At 32.7% G+C, this 22,027-nt stretch overlaps 1 protein-coding gene across 5 annotated transcripts in view; it reads left to right on the top strand.

Annotated features, from left to right (window-relative positions):
- JMJD1C (jumonji domain containing 1C) overlaps positions 1–22,027 on the top strand; it is a 311,987-nt gene that overhangs the window by 78,163 nt on the left and 211,797 nt on the right. The window contains exon 2 of one of the 5 annotated variants that reach the window (XM_053664018.1): positions 18,682–18,731. The exons of the other annotated variants lie outside the window; for them this stretch is intronic. The gene's annotated coding sequence lies outside the window, so the exon portion shown is untranslated. The remainder of the gene's footprint in view (positions 1–18,681; positions 18,732–22,027) is intronic. 5 annotated transcript variants of the gene reach the window in all.

Below are 22,027 nucleotides of genomic sequence, written 5' to 3'. Positions count from 1 at the left end.
GATACTCACATAGGTGGGGAGAGCTATTTCATTGGGATATTTTTCCAATATTTTACTGTAGTAAAATAGGCATAACAAAATTTACCATCTTTATTTCAAGTGTATAATTAAGTGATATTAAGTACATTTATAATGTGCAACCATCACTGCCATTCATCTTCATAACTCTGAAGAATAACTCTCCATTCTGCCTTCCCTTCAGCCCCTGATAAATTACCATTCTGTCTCTATGATTTTCACCGCTCAAAGTACCTAATGTAAGTGAAATCATATAATATCTTTTTGTGATTGGCTTATTTCACTTAGCATAATATCCTCAAGATTCATTCCTGTTGTAGCAATTTGCAGAATTTCCTTTCTTTTTAAGGCTCTATTGTATGTATATATCATATTTTGTTTATTCATCTGTCAGTGGACAGTAGTCACCTCCATGTTTCACCTTTTGTGCATAATGTTACTATAATCTTGGGTGTACATATATTTCCATGAGACCAGGCTTTTAGATTTGGGGGGGATGTATACCCAGAAATGGAATTGCTGGATCATATAATTACTTTATAAATTTTTTGAGGAACTGCCATACTGTTTTTTATAGTGGCTGTACTATTTTACATTTTCACCAACAGTTTACAAGGGTTCTGATTTTTTCAAATACTTGTTAACACTTTTTGTTTGCTTTTTACTATACCCTGTTCTCATCGGAGATTTTGCTTTTCTTGCAGTCTGAAAATACTGTGTACAATTTCAGAAATAAACAACTCATAAGTTTTACATTGTGTGTTGTTCTGAGTAGTATGATGAAATCTCCTGCCATCCTGTTCTGTTCTGCCCAGGACATGAATCATGTTTTGTTCATAGTATCCACACTGTATATACTACCCTTTCAGATGTATACACTACTTACCCATTGGTTACTTAGTAGCTCTCTTGGTCAACAGATCAACTGTCTTGGTACAGTAATGCTTTTGTTCAAGTTAATGCTTATTTTATTTAGTAAAGTCCCAAAGTGCAGGAGTAGTGATGCTGGCAATTCAGATAATGCCAAAGAGAAAATGTAAAGTGCTTTTTTTATACCAAAAGGTCAATAAGTAGCCTAACATTATGTCACAATTCCTTCATCATTCACCTCACTTCATCTCGTCAAGTGACATTTTATCATCTCACATCATTATAGGAAGAAGGGTATTATGAGACAGAGGCTATATTCACATAAATTTCATTACATTATGTTACTATTTTTATCAGTTATGGTTAATCTCTTACTGTACATAATTTTTAAATTAAGCTTTATCATGGGTATCTACATATAGGAAAAATATAGTATATATATTGTTTGGTACTGTTCATAGTTTCAGACATCCCACTTGGGGCTCTGGGAATATATCTCCTGTGGATAAGCGAGGACTGCTGTATTCAGTATTAGCCATTCTAATTGGTGTGTAGTGGTATCTTCTTGTGGTTTTTATTTGCCTTTTCGTAATATTGCTGTTGAACATCTTTTTATTTCATTATTGGCCATTTGTATGTATTCTTTGTAGAAATGTTTATTTAAATCATTTGACCTTTTTTTTTGAATTTTGAGTTTTTGTTAAGTTTTAGAAGTTCTCTGTATTGTAGATATTAATCCCTTATGAGATACGTGATTTGCAAGCATTTTTTCTATTACTTGTATTGCCATTTTACTTTATTGATGGTGGCTTTGATGAACACAATTTTAATTTTCACCAAATCCAGCTTGTCTGTATTTTTGTTACCTGTGCCTTTGGTGTCATATCTAATAAACTATTGTTAAATTTAAAGTTGCGAAGTGCTTATTATATGCCTTTTAAGTTTTATTGTTTTAGGTTTTACATGTAGACTTTTGATTCAGCTTGAGTTAATATTTGCATGTGGCGTTATGAAAAGATCAGCTTCATTCTTTTGCATGTGAATACCCACTTCCCCAGACCATTTGTAAAAAAGACTGTCCTTTATTATTTTATTTTATTTCTTTATTTTTGGAGAAAGGGAGGAAGAAAGAGAGGGGAAAAAACATCAGTGTGTGGTTGCCTCTCACACACTCCCAACTGGGGACTTGGTGCACAACCCAGGCATGTGCGGCATGTGCCCTGACTGGCGACCCTTTGGTTTGCAGGCCTGTGTTCAGTCCACTGAGCCATACCAGCCTAGGCTGTAAAAAGTCTGCTGTCTTTTTAAGAAAAAAACAAATACAAAACAGAACAACCCTTTCTTTGAAAGTTCTTGACACTATTGTCAAAAATTGTTTTACCACATATGTGAGATTTCTTTCTGAGCTCTCTGTTTTATTTCATTGGTCTATATGTTTGTCTTATGCCTATACCATTGTAGCTTTTGTATTAAGTTTTGATTTTAGGAAGTGGGAGTCCTCCAAACTTTTTTTCAAGGTGGTTTTGGCTTTTTATGATCCCTTCAGATTCCATATGAATTTTAGGATTTAAAAATTTTTTTCAGCAGAACAACATCATTGGGATTTTGGTAGGGGTTGCATTGAATATGTACGTCTCTTTAGTTAGCATTGATATCTTAAAAAGGTTAAGTCATTCAACCCCGAACATAGTATGTGTTTCCACTGTTTTAATATTTTTTTCAGCAGTATTTTGAAGTTTTCATGGTATGAGCCTTTCATCTCCTTGATCAATTCTTTTTTTTTAAATAAGTATTGTTTCTGATGATAATGTAAATGAAATTGTTTTTGCAACATCTCCTTTGCTGAGTTTAGTTAGGTGTAACAGTGTGTGTGTGTGTGTGTGTGATCTCTAGGGTTTTCTACATACAAGTTCATATCAGCTGCAGAGATAATTTTACATCTTTCCCATCTGGATGCCTTTTGTTTTTCTTGTGTAATATGCTCTGGCTAGATTATATTGAAGTAGTTTGCTAGTATTTATAGTTTATTATGGGTTTTTAAAATCATTAAAGGTGTTGAATTTTGTTACTCTTTCTGCATCAATTGAAATGATCATGTGTTTATTTTCTTTCATTCTGTTAAGGTGCTGTATTACATTGATCAGTTTTCATATGTTGAACCATCTCTGTATCTCTAGATTAAATTTCGCTTGGTGGATGATTATTGTTGAATTTGATGTGTTTTCTACAACTTTGTGAATTTTTTGAGATCTCCTTATTGATTTCTAACTTTATCCCCTTGCGGTCATTGTAAGATGCTTTCTGAGATACCTACCTTTTTTCGAGATACCTACCTTTTAAAATCTGTTAAGACTTTTTGTAGCCTTAGTTAGGGTATGCCCTGGAAAATGTCCCATGTGCACTTGATAAGAATGTGTAAGCTTTCGTTGAGTAGACTGTCCTGTATTTATGTTAGATCTAAATGCTTTACTTAAGTTCTCTATTTCCTTGTCTCTTATCTACTTTTATTCATTATTGTAGTAGTCTCTAACAATTACTGTAGAACTATTTCTCTCTTCAATTCTGTCAGTTTTTAATTCATATGTTTTTCTGGTCTATCATAAGGTGTATCATCAATGTTTACAACTTATATTGTCTCTTATTGGACATATGTTAATATACATTGTTCTTTGTCTCCTTTAAAACCTTATTTTAAAACTTTTAAGTCTGTTGTGTGTAATATATAGCCACCCCTGCTTTTGTATAGTTACCATCTGCATGCAATGTCTTTTCCCGACCTTTCACTTTAAACCTTTTTTTTGGGGGGGGGGGGGGGGGGGGTCTTTGGATCCAAAGTGAGTCTCTTGTAGGCAGCATATAGTTAGATTATGTGATATCTGCCTTCTATGTCTTCTGGTTGGAGAGAGTAACTAGTTTACATTTAAAGTAATTACTGATATGAAAGGACTGTTGTCATTTTTTTATTTGGTTTTATATGCCATATGTAGCTTTTTTTTTGTCCCTCAATTTCTGCATCAGTGTCTTTTGTGCTTTGATTTTTTTTTTTTAGTGAAATCATTAAATTACTCTTACTTCCTTTCATGTATATTCTATAGCTATTTCTTTGTGGTTGTCATGGGGATTACATTAAACATCCTAAATTTATAATACTCTAGTTTGAATTTATACCAGCTTAACTTCTATAACATTAAAAAAATCTTTGCCTCTTTATATAGCTCCTACCCCACCCATTTTAGTGGTTGATGCCTTCAAAATTCCATTGTTATACATTGTGTACCCCAAAACATAAACTAATTATTTTAAATTGATTAGTCTTTTAAATATAGAAAACAAAATATGGAGTTACAAACCAATGTTATAATAGTAGCCTTTAGACTAATAATTTTAAAAAGTATATTGGTCTCTTAAATGTGGAAAACATAAAGTGCAGTAACAAACATTGTTACAATAATACAAACTTTTGTAAGTAACTGTGCATTTACATTTATGGAGATGTTTGTTTCTCCATTGGGCTTTGAGTTTGTCTAGGGTCCTTTCATTTTACATTGTAGTACTCCCTGATTTAAACTTTAATAATTTATATTGATGTTTATTTTATGGCATGGAATTGGTTTATTTTGGTAATTACTTGACATCTACTCAAAAAGAGTGCATATTTTGCTTTGCTGGGTAGAGTGTTCTTATAAGAGATAATTCAGTTGCTTGGTAGTGTTGATTGATTGTATTCTGTTGAAATACATATGCATCATATCTCATAAAATATGCCATTTTAACCATTTTTAAGTGATCGGTTAAAAGGCATTAATTATATTCAGCATTTCTAAATTTATTTCATTACCCAAAGCGGAAACTCTGTACACGTTAGACAATAACTTCCCATTTCACCATGTTAACCCCCCCAAATCACTATTAATCTAATCTGTGTCTAAAAATTTGCCTATCCTAGATACTTTATATAAGTGGAAGCATACAGTATTTGTCATTTTCTCTTTGCTTATTTCATTTAGCATAATGTTTTTAATGTTCATGTTGTAGCAAGTATCATAACTTCATTCTTTTTATGGCTAAATAGTGCTTTACTACATGCATACACCACATTTTCTTTATCCATTTATTTGTTGATGGATATCTGGATGTATTTCACTTCTTGCTATTGTGAATAATGCTGCAGCGGATAATGCTTTACAAGTGTTTAAATTCTACCATCTTGCTAGTTTTTAATTTCCTCCTCTGTTCTTCAATCTGTTTTCTTCTCTTTTCTGTCTTCTTTTGAATTACATATTTGTCATGATTACATTCGTTTCCTTTGTTTCTTATTAGGTATAAGTCTTTGGTTGTATTGAGTGGTACTTTGTGATTATACTCTGTTGTTAACATACCACAAGTGTACCAAGTGAAATTTTCTTCATAATCTAAGAACCTTATAAGCTCATGCAGCCCCTTCTTTAAATTTTGTTCTGTTATATTTTTTTGTTTCTGTGTATAGTATAAACCCCACAATAAATTATTATTCCTTTAAACTTGTCAATTACCTTATACAGATACTTAGTATAAAGAGTTATATTTACCCACAAAATTGCCAATTCCAAGGAATAAATTTCTTTGTATAAATCCAGATTTCTATCTATTGCCATTATTTTCTGCCTTAAGGATTTCTTTGAATATTTTTTGTAAAGCCAAGTCTATTGGTGATGAATTATTTTAGCTTCTGCACATCTGTAAAACTATTTTTTTAACTTTTTAAATATGTATATTTTTCTGGATATAGAATTCTAGGCTGATGGCTGCTTTTTTTTTTTTGCTTTCTTTAAACTTTTTTTTAAATTTAATTTTATTGATTATGCCATTACAGTTGTTCTATTCCCCCCTTCATTCCCCTCCACCCTGCACCCCCTCACCCCCACCATTCCCCCCTTTAGTTTATGACCATGTGTCTCAAGTTCTTTAGATTCTATATTTTCCATACTATTCTTGCCCTCCTATCTATTTTCTACCTACTGTGTATGCTACTTATTTTCTGTACCTTCTCCCCCCTTCTCCTACTCCCACGTTGCTAACCCTCCATGAGATCTTCATTTCTATGTTTCCGCTTCTGATCTAGCTGTCCTCTTAGTTTGCTTTTGTTTTAGGTGTGGTTGTTAATAACTGTGAGTTTGCTGTCCTTTCACTGTTCATCTTTTTTATCTTCTTCTTCTTAGATAAGTCCCTTTAACATTTCACATAATAATGGCTTGGTGATGATGAACTCCTTGAATTTGACCTTATCTGAGAAGCACTTTATCTGTCCTTTCATTCTAAATGAAAGTTTTGCTGGATAGAGTAATCTTGGTTGTAAGTCTTTGGATTTCATGACTTGGAATATCTCTTTCCAGCCCCTTCTTGCCTGTAAGGTCTCTTGAGAAATCTGCTGACAGTCTGATGGGAACTCCTTTGTAGGTGACTGTCCCCTTATGTCTTGCTGCTTCTAGGATTCTCTCCTTCATTTTAATCTTGGCTAATGTAATGATGATGTGCCTTGGTGTGTTCCTTCTTGGGTTCCTCTAATTTGTGAATCTAATTTGTGACTAAAATCAACCAGTTCTGTGAGCATCCTGATCACCAGTGTTTTGAACTGTGCATCTGAAAGTTTTGCTATTTCTTGGTCACTTAGAGTTATGGGCTCTGGGGCTTTGAGATCTTCTTGAGCCATTTTTGGTCTCTTCACACCCATTAAGTATGAGGAGCGGAGCCTTAGGTGTTTGCCAGGGTAGGGCTGCCCAGGTTGCAGGGTTGTGATGCTGTGTGTGGGGGCAGGGTCAGAGCAGGGAAATGGCGGCCCCCTCTGCTGCTTCCCGCCGCTGGGGCCTGCTCGGTCCTATCTCACTGCCCACTTCCTTGCCGGTCCATCTGCTCACGAATGCGTGTCCACAGTCAACCCGCTGCCCTGCGCCCTCGCTGGATCCACTGGTTGTGCCCGTTGCAACCCCACACCTGGGTTCAGCACGCACCTGAGTCTGTCTGACCGAGTTTTCCTGTGCAAGCCTGCTCCACCAGTTGTTATCAGACTTCTGAAAAAGTTCAATTTTCTGTGTTCTGGCTGTGTTTTCTGTTGCTAATATTTTGTTGTCTCTAAACTTAGTTCTGTGAGAAAGCACAGCATCTCCACCTATGCATCCATCTTGGCAGAAGTCTCCTTTTTTTTTTAAATACTTTAAAAATGCTGCATTACCTTCTGACTTTTTGTGTTTCAGAAAACTACTACATTTGTTTGTACATAGCATATCTTCTCTTTCATCTTGGTACTTTAAGATTTTCTCTTTACCAGGGACTTATAAGCAGTTTGGTTGTTTGACTGACTTTGGTGTCATTTCGTGTTTCTTGAGATTGAGTTTAATTGAGATTATTTGATCTGTAAGTTTAATTTTTATTCAATTAGTAAAACATTTGGTCCTTCATTTTTAAAATTGTATTTCTCTTCTAATTTTGTCCTTTAGCTAATGTAATTACATATATATTACTCAGCTATAAGTTGTCCCACAACTCAGTGATGTTCTTTTCATTATTTTTTTTCAGGCTTTTATTTCTCTGTACTAATTTTATATCAATTCTGTTGCTTGATTTTAAATTCCACTAATATTTTCTTTGGTAATACCTCATGTGCTTTTAGTCCATCCAGTGTATTTTTCACATTAGACATCATTGTTTTCATCTCTAGAATTTCAGTTTAAGTTTGTTATCTCTAAAATTGTATTCCAGGTATATTCTTATAGTGTTTGATCTTTCAATAACTTTTTGAACACGTGAATTATAATCATTAGCTTTTTAAATCTCCTTATCTAGTAATTGTTTTTAAAATGTCATTTGTGTCCCTTTGGGTGTTTTGATTGAGGTTTTTTTTTTTTTCTCTCATTATGGGTCATAAATCCTGCTGCTTTGGATGCCTAGTAACTTTTCTTTAAATGCCAGGTACTGTTAATATTACCTTGTCATGTACTAGATTATTTTGTATTCTTACAAACATTTGACTTTATTCTGAGATGCAGTCAAGTTACTTGAAAATAGTTAGATTTGGGGGAAATGTCTTGTTTCTTAAGATTTTTCTGTTGCAACCAGAGCAGCTTTTAGTCTAGGGCTAATTCTTCTCCATTACAAATCCTTCTGAGTACTCTCTTGATGCCTTGTGAATTATGAGGTCAGTCACTCCTGTTTGTTGAGAAGTGGAACTCATTCAGGCTCGTGTGAGCTTCGGAAATTTTGATAATTCTTTCGGGTGTTCCCCTGTCTCCCACCTTTAATTTCTTAAAGCACATGGGTTGACTTTGTTATATCTAGCCTGGAGAGGCTACCAAGTAAGTATATTGCTTGATCTTTCAACCTCAGGGCACAGCAGCTGACACTGTTTTGTTTATATCTCTTTCTCTTGTTAGTCCTTGGCTTTAAAAAACCCAAACTAAAAACCTCAATAAATACAGAAGTGAAAGAATTTGAAATATGGTTTATACAAGTGGGTATCAATTTTGCACCATCAGAAAGTCACATAAGTTGAACCATAGTAAGTAGGGGACCCTATATTTATTTACATGTCTTTTAGATGGATACAGCTTCTATTGTTTATATGTAAGTACATAGAAAACATTGAATGGTTTTAGTATCGCTTTAAAAATATTATGTACACAGACTTTATGTACATAATATTATATGCAAAGGAAAATAAGGTTCATGGTTTTATTTTTTGTAATACCTTCAGTGTTAGTCCTAATTTGGATATTATACTATTGGCAGTGAAAAATCTTGAAGAGATTTCTGAATGGATTTCTGAAATGGATTTCTGTGCTGAATGGATTACGTATTTTGTTAGGCTGCATGTTACAGGTTTTCTTCAGGATAGTCATTTTCAAAATGTGATCCCCCAACCAGTAGCATCAGCATTACCTGGGAGCTTTCTTTCTGTGGTAGTAATAGTCTTGGAAAATATTTAACATAGTCCCAAATCTTGGGGTTTTTTTTAGCTTATGTGAAAGTTATTACAGCAAAATTATCATTTAATTGTTGGGTTCATTGAAAAATAAAAACTTGGTAATGTAAAAAATGCAATAGGAAATAATGTAAAAAGAAAAAGAAAAACCTGTCTGTATTACACAGGAAAATGACATGGTCCTAACTTGACTCTACCCGGTTTCTTTATGTTTTGCTGAAGGATTGGATTATTTAAAACTTAATGATAGTTTCAATAGAAGTAAGTTCTCTGTTTTTCATTGTCTGGAAGGAAACAGTTTATATCTACAATACGATGGAAGTAACTTATGGAAGTATATGGCATAATCACAGATAGGTTTTTAGGATCTATTTATGAGGGGGGTCCCCCAAAACAGAATTTATTTATAAAAATTGTGTATTCTTATATGTTAAAATTTCAGTTACCTTCAAAGTATTCTCTATTCGATGCAGTACATCTGTTGAGTTGTTTTTTTCTGCTCAGAAACAGTTTCTGAACTCATATTACGCCTTTTACTGCTTCTGTTTATTTCACTTCTTTAACATTGGGAAAATGTTTCCCTTACAGGATTTTTTTCATGCTGGGGAACAAACAGGCAAAAGTCTCTTGGGGTGAGATTGGGTGAATAAGGAGGATGGGGCCCAGGGGTTATTCTATGCCAGTTTTGGTCAAAAACTGCTGAACACTCAGCAAGGTGTGGGTAGGTGCACTTGTAATCACCCATCAGAAAATGGGCAAACATGTTGAAAGAATCTTCAAAAGAAATTCACTGAAGCTGAACAAGCTTCTCACAATGACAGCTGGGTACACTGATACAGATGGACTCCTAGAACATTCACCTATTGGGGTAAACCTGTACTACAAAAGGTCTCCCCTCGCAAAGGTAATTACAGGATTTTTGGGAGGTCCCCCCTCATATTTCAGAGTAGCTTTAACATTTTTAAATGAGAGAAGATTCCTATTATGTGAAAATGTTGACATGAAGTTATTTTTTAAAAGCTTTGAATAGTTCAAAGTGTTTTAGTAAAAGACAAAACTATTACTAAAGTTTTGGGAGACATATAAAATGACACATTTTTAATATTTATCATCACCTTATAGCCATGATTTTTAGATAAAAAATTTGACAGAAGTTCTAGTGTTTAATACATAGGAGTGGTACCTTGAAGGGGAAGAGTACTTTAACTTTTATATTTAGCTTTAACCTTTCTGCTCTTAAAAATGGATTACCCATTAAGGAATACCTTATCTGTATATCAGTATGTACATTGAATGAAAATGATTCTTGTAATATTGAACTATAATTCTTTGGTAATCTGTTCTGTTTCATTAGTTTTATAAATAATTGATCAAGTTCCCAGAGATGTAATGTATTTAAGATGATTTTGGTCAAAAGTTTTTTCAAAGTATGTGGCATTAGTCTCTGTGATCATAGAAAAATCTGAATGTTCATATGACAGTTTTAGTTTTATCAATATATCTTATAAACTAACTCAGTTGTCTACTAATGTAAATTAGTTGCAAAATGAATCACTCTGAATTCAGTGGACTTCTGTTACAATATTCATATTTAAATAAATTGTACCTGTAAATATTTATGTTAAAATTTAATTGGAATCATTGGAAGTACTTTTTTGGAGTAAAATTTAAAAGTCAATTATGAATTTCAATAAGTAGAATGAAGAGTCATATTTGTGTATATATATGTGTGTGTATATATATACACCTTGTGAACATAATAAATACAATTTTAGAATACAGTGCAAATAGAATTTTATAATCATATTTTAAATGTATGAATTCTGTGAAGAGAAAGGGTTGACTTTGCTACAATTTATTACAAAGCGAAAGTTATGTGTCATTACTTACATAAAATAGTCTTTGTTCAGCTTCTTATAGCACTAGGAGAATTGTGTAGTTCCATTGATTGGTTCCATGCAATGGAAATCTGACCTTTCACAGATGTTTGAGAGATTGCCAGCACAGCATGATCAGCCAACTAGACAGTTTTCCCCTTGTTATTTGACAGACATTTAGTGGTTAGAAACATGCCAAAGAAATTTTAAACACTTTCATAATATCAAAAGTTTTCTAAAATACTAATAACACTTTGAAAAATATTGACAAAATAGGTAGATTATTTTTCCCAAATCATGGATTACAGCTTAGGTGATTTTTAAATGTTTACTTAATTTGAAATTTAAGAAAATTCTAATTGTGTGAATAATATTTTACTTTGTTATTTAGAATATTTTTGACTATGATATTAACATTAAGGGTGATGTATGTTATATTTTGCTTAGGTCATATTTTTCCTTCTGTAGGTTAAACATTGCAGGTATAATTTATTTTCGTGTCTTTATTTAATTGCAAGTAGTTTTAGAAATACAGACATTCCATATAGGTTAAATATATCATTGAGAAGTTGTCCTATCGGGAACTCCTAGCTAGGAGCAGGATGCTACACTAATGTGTGTTAAAATCTGTCCTCTGAAGGACAGCATTTTTTAGAGGATATAAGAGGTTCAGCTGTGTAGTTGTGGGAGTTCAGTGTGAACACTCTAAGCACTGTTTTCTTCAACTTTATCCATTCAGAGTACAGGAAGGGGGAGAGGGAGCGCTTTAATGTTTGAGAATCAAATGATGAATTCATAGTACCAGTAGTCGTGAGACTGGATATTTTCCTGCAGGTGCTGCTGTTCCATAGGGCGTTGCAGTTGCTTTACATTGTGTCAAATGTGAGATTTTTAAAAAGATTTCATTTTAAAGAAAATTTAAAAATATATAATCTTACATAGCTCCATTTTATGGTTTTATAAGTTATATGTTACATAGGTTTATATACTGAATTAGTTCTTTTAAATAAAGGATTATGATTTGTAGTATATGCTGGTATGCACTTACCATTGATCATTTTATACTTAAACTTAGTAATTATACTATTGTATTTCTATTTCTTTTATATATTTAAACTTAATAATTGTACTATTGTCATTTCATTAATTTTTGCTGTGTGAAAATGCTAATCGTGCTACTTAGTGAACTTATTACTGGTAAATGATGTCAGTAACAAACTGGATTGGATGCTCAGTTGAATTAGATAACTCATTTGGGTACATTTCAAATTTTTTTGCATGTTTAGAATAAATACTACTTTTTCTGAAATATTTGGAGGAAGTGTGACAATGTATACTAACAGAACCTAAGATCAATAGATAAATATATTTAGGTTTATGGGCCAGATAATATGATATATAAATACATTAAAAAATTGCACATTTTTTTAGTACAATTCTTAGGTATTTACTTATTTATATATTAAAAATATGTAAATAAGATTTTAAAAGATTAAAACATTAAGATATAAAATTCTCTTCTACATGATATGGAAATCTTACTCATTCTTTACCATTTTTCTGTTACAAATAGGAGGTTCAAAACACTTTTTAAATATATTCAAATTGAATTGCTACAGCCAAGTATCTATAAAGCGAGAATTGTCTTTGCAAAAGTCAGTAATTAACCTTTAAATATTAGACATGGAAATTATTTGCCTTTCATTACATTTTCCTGTTTGCTGCTAATCTGGCATGAGATAATTCTGGTTCAAAAGTACTGTATACTTTATGAAAACTACCTGCTTACATTTCTGTGGAAAACAACTTTGCTTTGTCAGTTTTCTTACGTAGGAGGCAAGTAATTTTCTACTTACAGCTACAATATTTCATAATTAAGGATTCAGAGTACTAGTCTCTGTATGCCTTATCCAAATTTTTTTTAAATCCCCAGATAATTTTCAACAAATTTATCGCTTGACTTTTCAATTCATAAAAAATAAAACTGCGGCAGGTGTGTGTATGTATCAGTAGTTTTATTTTTTATATTTGTTCATTCATATTTATATTTAATTTTAATTTGTGTTTCATTGATGAGTTATTTGTTAAGTATCTTCGTAGGTTTATTGGCTCTTCAGATATATATTCTTTTTATTGAAGTGTCTCATTAAATCTTATACCCACATAAAAAATTGGATTGTCTTTTTCTTTTTTGATTAATAGAAGATCTGAGGTCTTCATATATTTTGGATAGGAGTCAGTGACAGCAGGATTTGGGACTAGAGTGAGCCAAGTGCGGTACTTAGCATGCAATTTTAAGGTGGCATCCATCTGACTGTAGGGTTGAGTTCCTTGTGTTTTGTATTGCATTTTTCCAAAGCATTCCTGTAATTCACTCTGTAACTCAGAACCCTGTTCAAATGTTGCGTCATTTGAAATGCCATCATATCTAAAATAACACACCAGTATTCTATTATTCTATCTTATCCTAGACAACTCTGTGTTCCTTCAAAACAAAAGCACTTACTATCATCACCTGACATGGACTTAAGTTTATGCTTTCTTATTTTTGGTTTATTAACCTCCAAAATCAAATATACTTTAGAGTTGGAGCTTTTTTGTTTGTTTGTTTCTTGCTGCCTACCCAGTAACTAGAGCAGTTTGTTGTATGTAATAAGGTGTTAATAAATATTTGTTAAATATTCATGTAGGGAAGTTGAGAGGAGCAAATATACAAAAAAAGGTGAGTTTTATTTCAGATGTGCTGACTCTAGAGAGAGAATAGTACAGATAAAAGACTGAATGAAATCAGGAATCAGCAAACATTTTCTATAAAGGATAAAATAGTAAACATTTTATATTTTGAATGTTTTACTGACTATCAATTGCTCACCTCTGATAGCAGTGTAAGAAAGCATCCATGGACAATGCATAAATTAATGAAAGGTGGCTGTGTTTTAATAAAGGCTTATATACAAAAACAGGTGGATTGGCTTGTGAGCTGTATTTTGCTACTCCTGGACTAGGTAATGGAGATAAATGTAAGACTTAGAAGCATAATCTTGATTCAGAATTTAGTCATGATATGGAAAGAAGAAAATATTCTAAGAAAATTTGTCCATCAGTAGTCGGTAAACTGAAGAAAAAAGTGATTGGAGACAGAATAATTTGAAACATTTAGGCTTATATAGGGCTTACTACATGTGAGGCACTGTATTGAATTCTTTATATATGTTAATTCATTTAATCTTCATAAAAGCCATAGGAAATAGATACTTTTATTAACCCCTTTGCACAGATTATGGGAGTTGAAGCATAGAAAAGTTAAATAATTTGCCAAGTTCACACAGCTGTTGAGTTGTGGAACACTATTTGAACATTGACTGCTCCTTATCAGTGCTGTTTTACTACGTCTCATAAGGTAGGTAGGAGCTGAGTTATGATATTGGCAGTGAAAGGTACAGGGCAATAATGAGGAATGTGAATGAAGTGTAGGGCCTGATTGTGAAAACAAGACTGAAATGTCAGTGAAGGAGAATGATTAGGGGGAAAAATTCCCAAGGATCGCAACAAGAAGAATGAAAATATTCTTTATGGTACATAAGGAATGTGAGAAAGAGAGCTCATTAAGGAAAGATGATATGTTTTGTACATTGTTTGAGATGACGATCAAACAGTATTGCATGGAGCTGTGTCATTGGGAATAAACAACAAAAAGTTGGATGAAAGTGTATCTAGAGATGAGAATCTCAGAGTCATTATTATTTCAACATATTTTGAACAGCTGCTTCATTTCAGACTTGTTCTTCATGCTGCCCTTGGTATTTACAGTGGTCTCCATGTTGACAGATAACCATCAATTTCTTACTTATTCAGTTTTTATTTTCATCACTAACATTAACTCTTCTTTACAACTGTTAGCTTATGATAGACTAAGTTGAGATTTAAAAAAGATGTGAAGATGTGTTGATTTAGGAGAAATCCATAGTTTTGTTGAGCTGTGCATGTTTTTTGCTTAACCACGGTACTTTACTTAGTAAATTTCTCTGCACAAAAGCCATAAAGTATATGTTATTAAATTTGTGCCTAGGTGAAATAACATGTTGTTATGTCATTTTGTTATATAACATGTTGTTATAAATAACATGTTGTTATATGTCATTTTGGGGTCATTTGTAAATGGTTAAAATATTTTAAATTAGAAATACCTAGTGCCTGCTACTATTGGTTTCTCAGATACTTGATGTTTCCATGCATTCACAAAGGGGCTGTGAGACTTTTGAATGTTGCCAGAGGATAAAAGTTTTTTAAAAATAAATATTAGCCCTGCTGGTGTAGCTCAGTGGATTGAGCTTGGGCCTGCAAACCAGGGGTCACTGGTTTGATTTCCAGTCAGGGCGCATGCCTGGGCTGTGGGCCAGATGCCCAGCAGTGGTCATACCAGGGGCAACCACACATCGATGTTTCTCTCCCTTTCTCTCTTTCTCCTCCTCTCTCTAAAAATAAATAAATAAAATGAAAAAATAGAGATTAATTGTAATAAAATTATATCACCATGCTTGGAGTGGTTTATCATAAATATAAATAAATTTCACATCTTGTATATATTCTTCATACAAAGTTTTTTATGTGATCTATTCTTTTCTTTGAGAACCTACTGTGTTCTGAGTGCTGTGTTGCTCAGCATCCCAGACATATTTCATCCATCCTCTCAGAACTTTCTGTCTATGGTGTTTTTGTATGTAACAAGGTTTCAGTTACAAGTGGTTCCTCAATGACCATGCTTTTGAACTGCTAATGATACTTGAGTGTATTCTGGAAATAATACATGGTAGAAAGAACATTAAAACATTTAAAAATTATGTTTCCAGAATATCAAGAGTAGATAAAAATGTAAATAGATACACTGATATCAAACCATATGTACTTAGAGTATATTTTAATTTTGGTTAAATGGATACTTGATGTTTATATTATCATGACTATATAAACAATATTTTGGGTTGTCTACTCTGTATATGTTGACTTTTAACTTCTTGGAAAAAATACATGTTTTGGAACCAACATTTTGCATTTCCTCCCTTTATTTACTTTTCTGTGGACTTGTCATAGATTTAGTCAGATACTCCCCAAGTTATGTGAATCATTTTTAACATGACTCAAGTATGTATATTAGGTATCTTATCAATTTTATCTTCTTTATGTAATCTTTCCTGGGGCTTTTATATCTGGATACTCTAAAGTCTAGACCTCTTGTGGTCTTGCTTTGTCATCATTCTGATGATTCTCTTTCCCTTCTCATTGAACTCTTTCCCTGGATTTCATGTTTTGCTTTATTCTCTTGAATTATTGGTAGTTTACATCCTCCAGTAATTTCTTTAAAAAAGGACTACCTGTGTGGACACTTCTTGATGCTTGTTCATCTGACAGTATTTGCATTCTACCCTCAAACTGGACTACTATCTGACTAGATATAGAATTCTAGGTTAGATATAGGAAATTACTTTTCCTGAAATTTTTAAAAGTATTGGTCTAATGTCTAACAGATTCTGATGTTGCTTTTGAAAAAAACCACATAATTTTGCTTTTTGATGTTTTACGTGAAAGAAACATATGAGATCTCTTCTTTTTATGTTTGGAAATTTCAAAATTAGATTTCTAGGTATACCTCTCTTTTTATTGAAGTGTAAAAAGTGGTATGTGTGTAGCACTTGAGGAGTTGCTTTTTAATTTGGGAACTTGGAGTTTAGGTTTAGGGAAATTTTTTGACTTGTTTCTTCATTTCTCTCAATTTTATATTCTTTTTCTCTTTTCTGGGTCTTTTGTATTGGGATATGGGACTGTGCTACCCCTCTTTATTGTTTTCTCTTTGAAGTTCCTTTTGTTCTAGTTAGTGGGAAATTTTTTTTTGCTGTATATTCTAAGCCTTTTATTGCATTTTAATGTTTGCTGTTAAAGTTTAATTTCATAAAACTTTTGTTTTCCAAATGGTTAATTTTTGATAACCCCCTATTTCTGTGTTTTGTTATATTTCTTATTGAGAGTATTATTCACTTTTTGGTATGTTCTTTTTTTAGAGTCTTATTTTCTTTGTAGTCACTTTTTCTTCTGTGTATTATTTTCTTTTATATATGGTGTTTCACTTACAGGAACTATCTGGTGGTTCTGACTACTCATATTTAAAAGCACATTGGGCACTGACTGGTGTGGCTCAGTTGGTTAAGCATCCTCTGGCAAAGTGAAGGGTCACGAGTTCAATTCCTGGTCAGGGAACATGCCTACATTATGGTTAGGTCTCTCTTTGGGACATACGGGAGAGACAACCAATCAGTGTTTCTCTCCCTCTCTCTCTCCCTCCTTTTTCCCTTTCTCTTAAAAAAAATTAATTAAAAGTAAAAGCCCACTTGGACCTCTAGCTTGTGGACGGGGTTTGTTGGCTGTAGTTGTGTCTGTTTTGAGATCCCATTTACTTGGGAAACACCTAAAGCCAGTATATTTAGGTCTTGTATCTTAACTGGTCAGATTTCCCAGAGGAATCTACTAGTCTTTTCCCTGGCTCTCACAGTTACTGCCCATTGAGGTAAAAATAGACTGGGAGTAGGAGGAGAGTGTTGGTTCTCAACATATTTCATTATGTAAACTTTTACTTAATCCTGTTTCAGTACTAATGTCTGCCTTCAGCTTGCTTTAATACACTCTCTTATTTAGAGACCCTCTAATAACCTTTTCTAGTGGGAGAGGGGACACCTTTTCTGCCAAAGTAGGAGACACTCGAGAGGCTAGAGATAGGGAGAGAGCTGTGAGTCTAGCTGCTGTTTAAAACAGACCAGTCTTCTTTTTCCTATTAGCCCTACTTGGCCCTCATCTAGTTGTTGAATCTTTGGGGCTTCTCTGTTGTAAATTGGAGTGTTTATCAACTTTGCCATACTCTAGATTTAGCTTAATCTTTTACTGCACAAAGTCAGCTACCACTGCTATTGCTGTTACTTTAATATTAGTTATTTTGCCTGATTTTCCAATCTTTTGAAACCTTTTGGGATCTTCAACTTATCTAACATGTTAAATTATTCACTTACCATTGAATTCTGTTGAGTCTACCTGGATATCTTGATTTAAGTATGAGGATAGAGCGGTGTGGATTACTTTTGAAAAAATTCAGTGAGATTTACTTTACTTCTTGGTTAATGCTATAAATTATGGTTGTTTACCCAGCTATGAGTATTTAGTGTGGTGTATTATTAATCAGCTTATACTTTTCATTTTATTCCTAAAATATTTTCAGATCTTTTCCCATAATATCATAATTTTTTAAATCTAATATATTAGTGTGTTGGCTGGTGTGGCTCAGTGGATTGAGTGTTGGCCTGTGAACCAAAGGTTGCTGGTTTGATTCCCAGCCAGGGCACATGCCTGGGTTGCAGGCCAGGTCCCCAGTTGGGGATGTGCAAGAGGCAATGGATATCTCCTGCACATCGGTGTTTCCTTTTCTTTCTCCCTCCCTTCCCCTCTTTCTAAAAATAAATAGTAAAAAAAAAAATCTAGTATATTAGTTACACTAGTCTGCCTAAAAGGAAATTTATTGATAAAGAAAAAGTTTAGGATTACTTTTAATGAAATTAAATCAGCTCTTGGTGTAACCTTTTTCTTTTGTAGTGCTTACAAGCCATCTTGCAAATAATAGTTTCTGTATATTTAGATGCAGGCTTATATAAATGCATTTTCAAGAGCCTTTTAAACTTGAGTTATGTTTCTTTGGTACATAAAAAAAGTTTTCCTTACTTCCAGAATCAGTGTATTTTAGAAATCACTTTCCTTTCTTATAATGTATTACAGATTAATTAGAGATGAATGCCTAGTTTGGGCCTGTGATTATTTAGGCTCTGTCAACAAAAAATAATTTAAAAATTGGGTATTCTCTTACTGTCTTCTTTTCTCATTTCAACTTCATTTGCTTTATAACTATGTTTCTTCTACCTTTTCCAGTTTTCTACTCAATTCTCCTTGGTGGAGAAGATGGATGCAAAAGAGGAGGTGTGAGTAGTTCTTTATTCTCTCTGCATCTGTTAACATTACATCATCTTTCCCATGCAATATTCTTGTTCCTTCTTAGTTCATCCTCTTACATTTATTCGGTCAATGGGCTTTGGCATTATTTATAAAGTTTAGTTTATTCTGGCAATATTCTTATGTTTATGATATCTTAAACAATATCTAGATGTTTATTATATTAATTTATAAATATTCTTACATTTTCTTTCTTCATATGTCCTTCTAAAATCTCACATCAGAAAATGATATAGCCATATTGTTTCACTCACTCCTCACCGTTATTCAGTTCACTCACATTTATTAAGTTCCTGGGAAATAAAATATTGATGATATTACTTTTATTATTGTTTGTATCATAAGGAATATCTCCTACCACTTCTCATTAGAATTACCTACATCTATATAATTAAAAACTAACTTTTGCTCTCTTGGTCTCCCATCCACTTTATTGAATGGTATTTCCTTCTGGAGCTACACGTGGTATTGTAAATGTAGACTTAGGTTTCAGTTCTGGCTCTGCCAAATTTACAATGTTGGATAAATCAGTCTTTCTGGGTCTGTCGTTCTTACCTATAAAAGTGCCAAATATTTACTTTATCAGTGTGTATTGAGAGAATTTAGATGTTAAAATTGAGAGAATGTACATTCATGTATTATATAAACTTCTTAAATTTCAAAAGCTGTATGATGGTATTATTTTATAAGGGTTGCTATCTACTATATCTTTAGGAGTATAAGACATACTAGACCATAAGACGCATATAGGTTTTAGAGGAGGAAAATAGGGGAAAAAAATTTTGAAGCAAAAAATGTGTTAAAAATATTTAATAACCTGTGACTCCACTGTACCACCCCAGCCCCACAGCAAGCCAGGTAAGCTACATTTGCACTATAAGACATACCTCCCTTTTTCTCCCAGATTTGGGGGGGGTGGTGCATCTTATAATCCAAAAATACGGTAAATATTTATTGCCATTTTTAAAAATAAGATTTACATCTCCCTGGGAGCAAGAACTGTATCATATTTATCCTTATTTACTGCAGTTGGTAAATAGCAATAACTTATACTTTTGGGTTTAATTTCCTAAGAAATGGACTTAAGACAAGTGTTAACATAGTAGATATTTCTTTTCACTGTTATGCTCTATATCTGTGTTACTTTAAAATTTAATGTTAAGAAAACATTCTCTATATGGCCAATTTCTATGATATGTTTATAAATATTGTTGTTTCTCATTATTCTCCTTCCCAAATTCTCATGTTATCACCCTTGGGTTCATAGATTTCTGGGTGCCTTCTATGTCTGCTACTCAGTTATTTTTCTTTATCAGTTTCTGAAAGATAAATTATACACACATGTTGTTATATTCCAATAGCAAATTTCATTTTCCTTGTTTTTTTTTCATGTGAACAAAAGATCATTTTTACCTCTTTATGTCAAAATATTAAATATACCTTAAAAGTTAGTGTGGTTTAATACTGGATTATAAAATACCCAAGATTGAAAATATTAGTATGTCTGTTCTTAATTCTCCCTCCTACCCTTTCTCATTTTAGAATGAGTTGACCCATTTCTGTGACGCCTTTTAAAATTAAATTTGTTGTTTTTCTGAATAATTGTACCTTATGTGCCATTCCCCTTTATAACATTTTAATACAATGCAATATTGATCATGGTGACAAATCTCTAGCTAAACATATTCTGTTTTTATGAAGTGCATCATATTTTCAGGTCAAGGAAAAAAAGAAAGCCAAAATATGGTAGTACTTTTTTCAGTTACATTATGTAACTGAAAATTTTGTTACATTATGTTTAATTCTTACAACAACCCTTTGAAGCATTCATTACCTCTCTTACTAATTAGAAAACTAAGGCTCAAAGAAATTATTCATGGTCTCAGCATTCTAACTCTAGAGAATATACTTTTTGTACTGTAGTACATGACCTGGAAGGTAATGATAATAGAGTATTGAATACCATTCTATAATATCTTCCATGGAATCACTTATATAACTTTATCATCTGAATTTAAGACCTTCATTGTCTTAGATGATAATAATTCTCAGTACTCTTTATTCATTGTTGGTCTTACTGAATTGATATTTGTGTAGGATGTATTTTGGATATACATTTGTGAAGTTTTAAAAAGCTCATACAATTTGGATAAGTAATGTACATTTGAGAGTAGTAGGACAACTTATATTAGCCTGGGGCCATGTTTTGGGTTTCCTAGTGACACTTAATATTTCCAGATCTCTGATGCTGACCTTTTTTCTTTAAAGAGTTAAAGCAGGGCTCAGAGATTGTTATTTTTCTAATTTTCTCTTGACATTGCTTTAGGTTCTAAACATTATTTTATTCCTGTTTTTGAGTATTGTAATCAAATTTTATCATATGCTTCTCTTCTTCCATGAGAGCAGAATGAGCATGGTATGTTACAGGAACAGGAAGAAAATCATGGTACCATGTGTAGAGTAAGGGATTAGGGGCTGTAGCAGGATCAGAAGAGTGAAGAAAAATGATTAGGGCCTTGTCATCCAGCATTAAGTTCATTAAGCTCCTATGGAACTTAATCTAGTTCCATAGGAAGCTGATAGTAAGTGTGAAAGTAAGGAGGTAATTTGATATCCTTTTTGAAATTTTCATATTGCGTCTTATTCCACAACAAATGGCAGATTCTAAAATGTAAATTAAATAGTGGCAATCTAGCAAGTCTAATATATAGTGTGATCACTGTATGATTATAGAAAGATACAGGGATTCTTCCCAGTTTACACCTGGAGCTCTTGAAAGCTATTTTATACCTTGAGGCAACATGATGGAATTTAAGTCCTGAAATCTTGGATTTGTCACATTCACTTTTATGTTATCCTGATGGGAATAGGTCATTATAATATTTCTAAAACATTTTTTTGAGATGAGTTATAAACACACAGTCACAGTTTTATTTATTTATTCAATACAAAGGGCAGTTTTTTAAAAGAGGGAAGGAAAGTATATTTTAACAAAAATGTTAAAAGTATTTTTTGAATCTACCCAGTTACTTCTTTCTCATTGTTTATTTTTAATGGTAATTTATTACTAGTTTTTTTTTTAATGAAGGGTTTTAGGTTCTTAATATTTTAAAATCAGTTAGTTTTATTATTATTTTTTTTGTTTCTTGAGAGTTCATCTACCATAGATGTTATTGTTGAGAGCAGGGGAGAGCCTATTCTCTATAAGGAAGGGAGGAAAAGCTAATTTTAGAAAACAGTAATTTTGTATATTCTGTTTTTGTTT

The sequence above is a fragment of the Artibeus jamaicensis genome, unplaced genomic scaffold (assembly GCF_021234435.1).
Source record: "Artibeus jamaicensis isolate MK-2021 breed Jamaican fruit bat unplaced genomic scaffold, CSHL_Jam_final contig_332, whole genome shotgun sequence".
In the NCBI taxonomy this organism is placed as follows: Eukaryota; Metazoa; Chordata; class Mammalia; order Chiroptera; family Phyllostomidae; genus Artibeus; species Artibeus jamaicensis.
The sequence above is the reverse complement of the archived record's forward strand: the minus strand, read 5'-3'. Positions and strand labels throughout refer to the sequence as shown.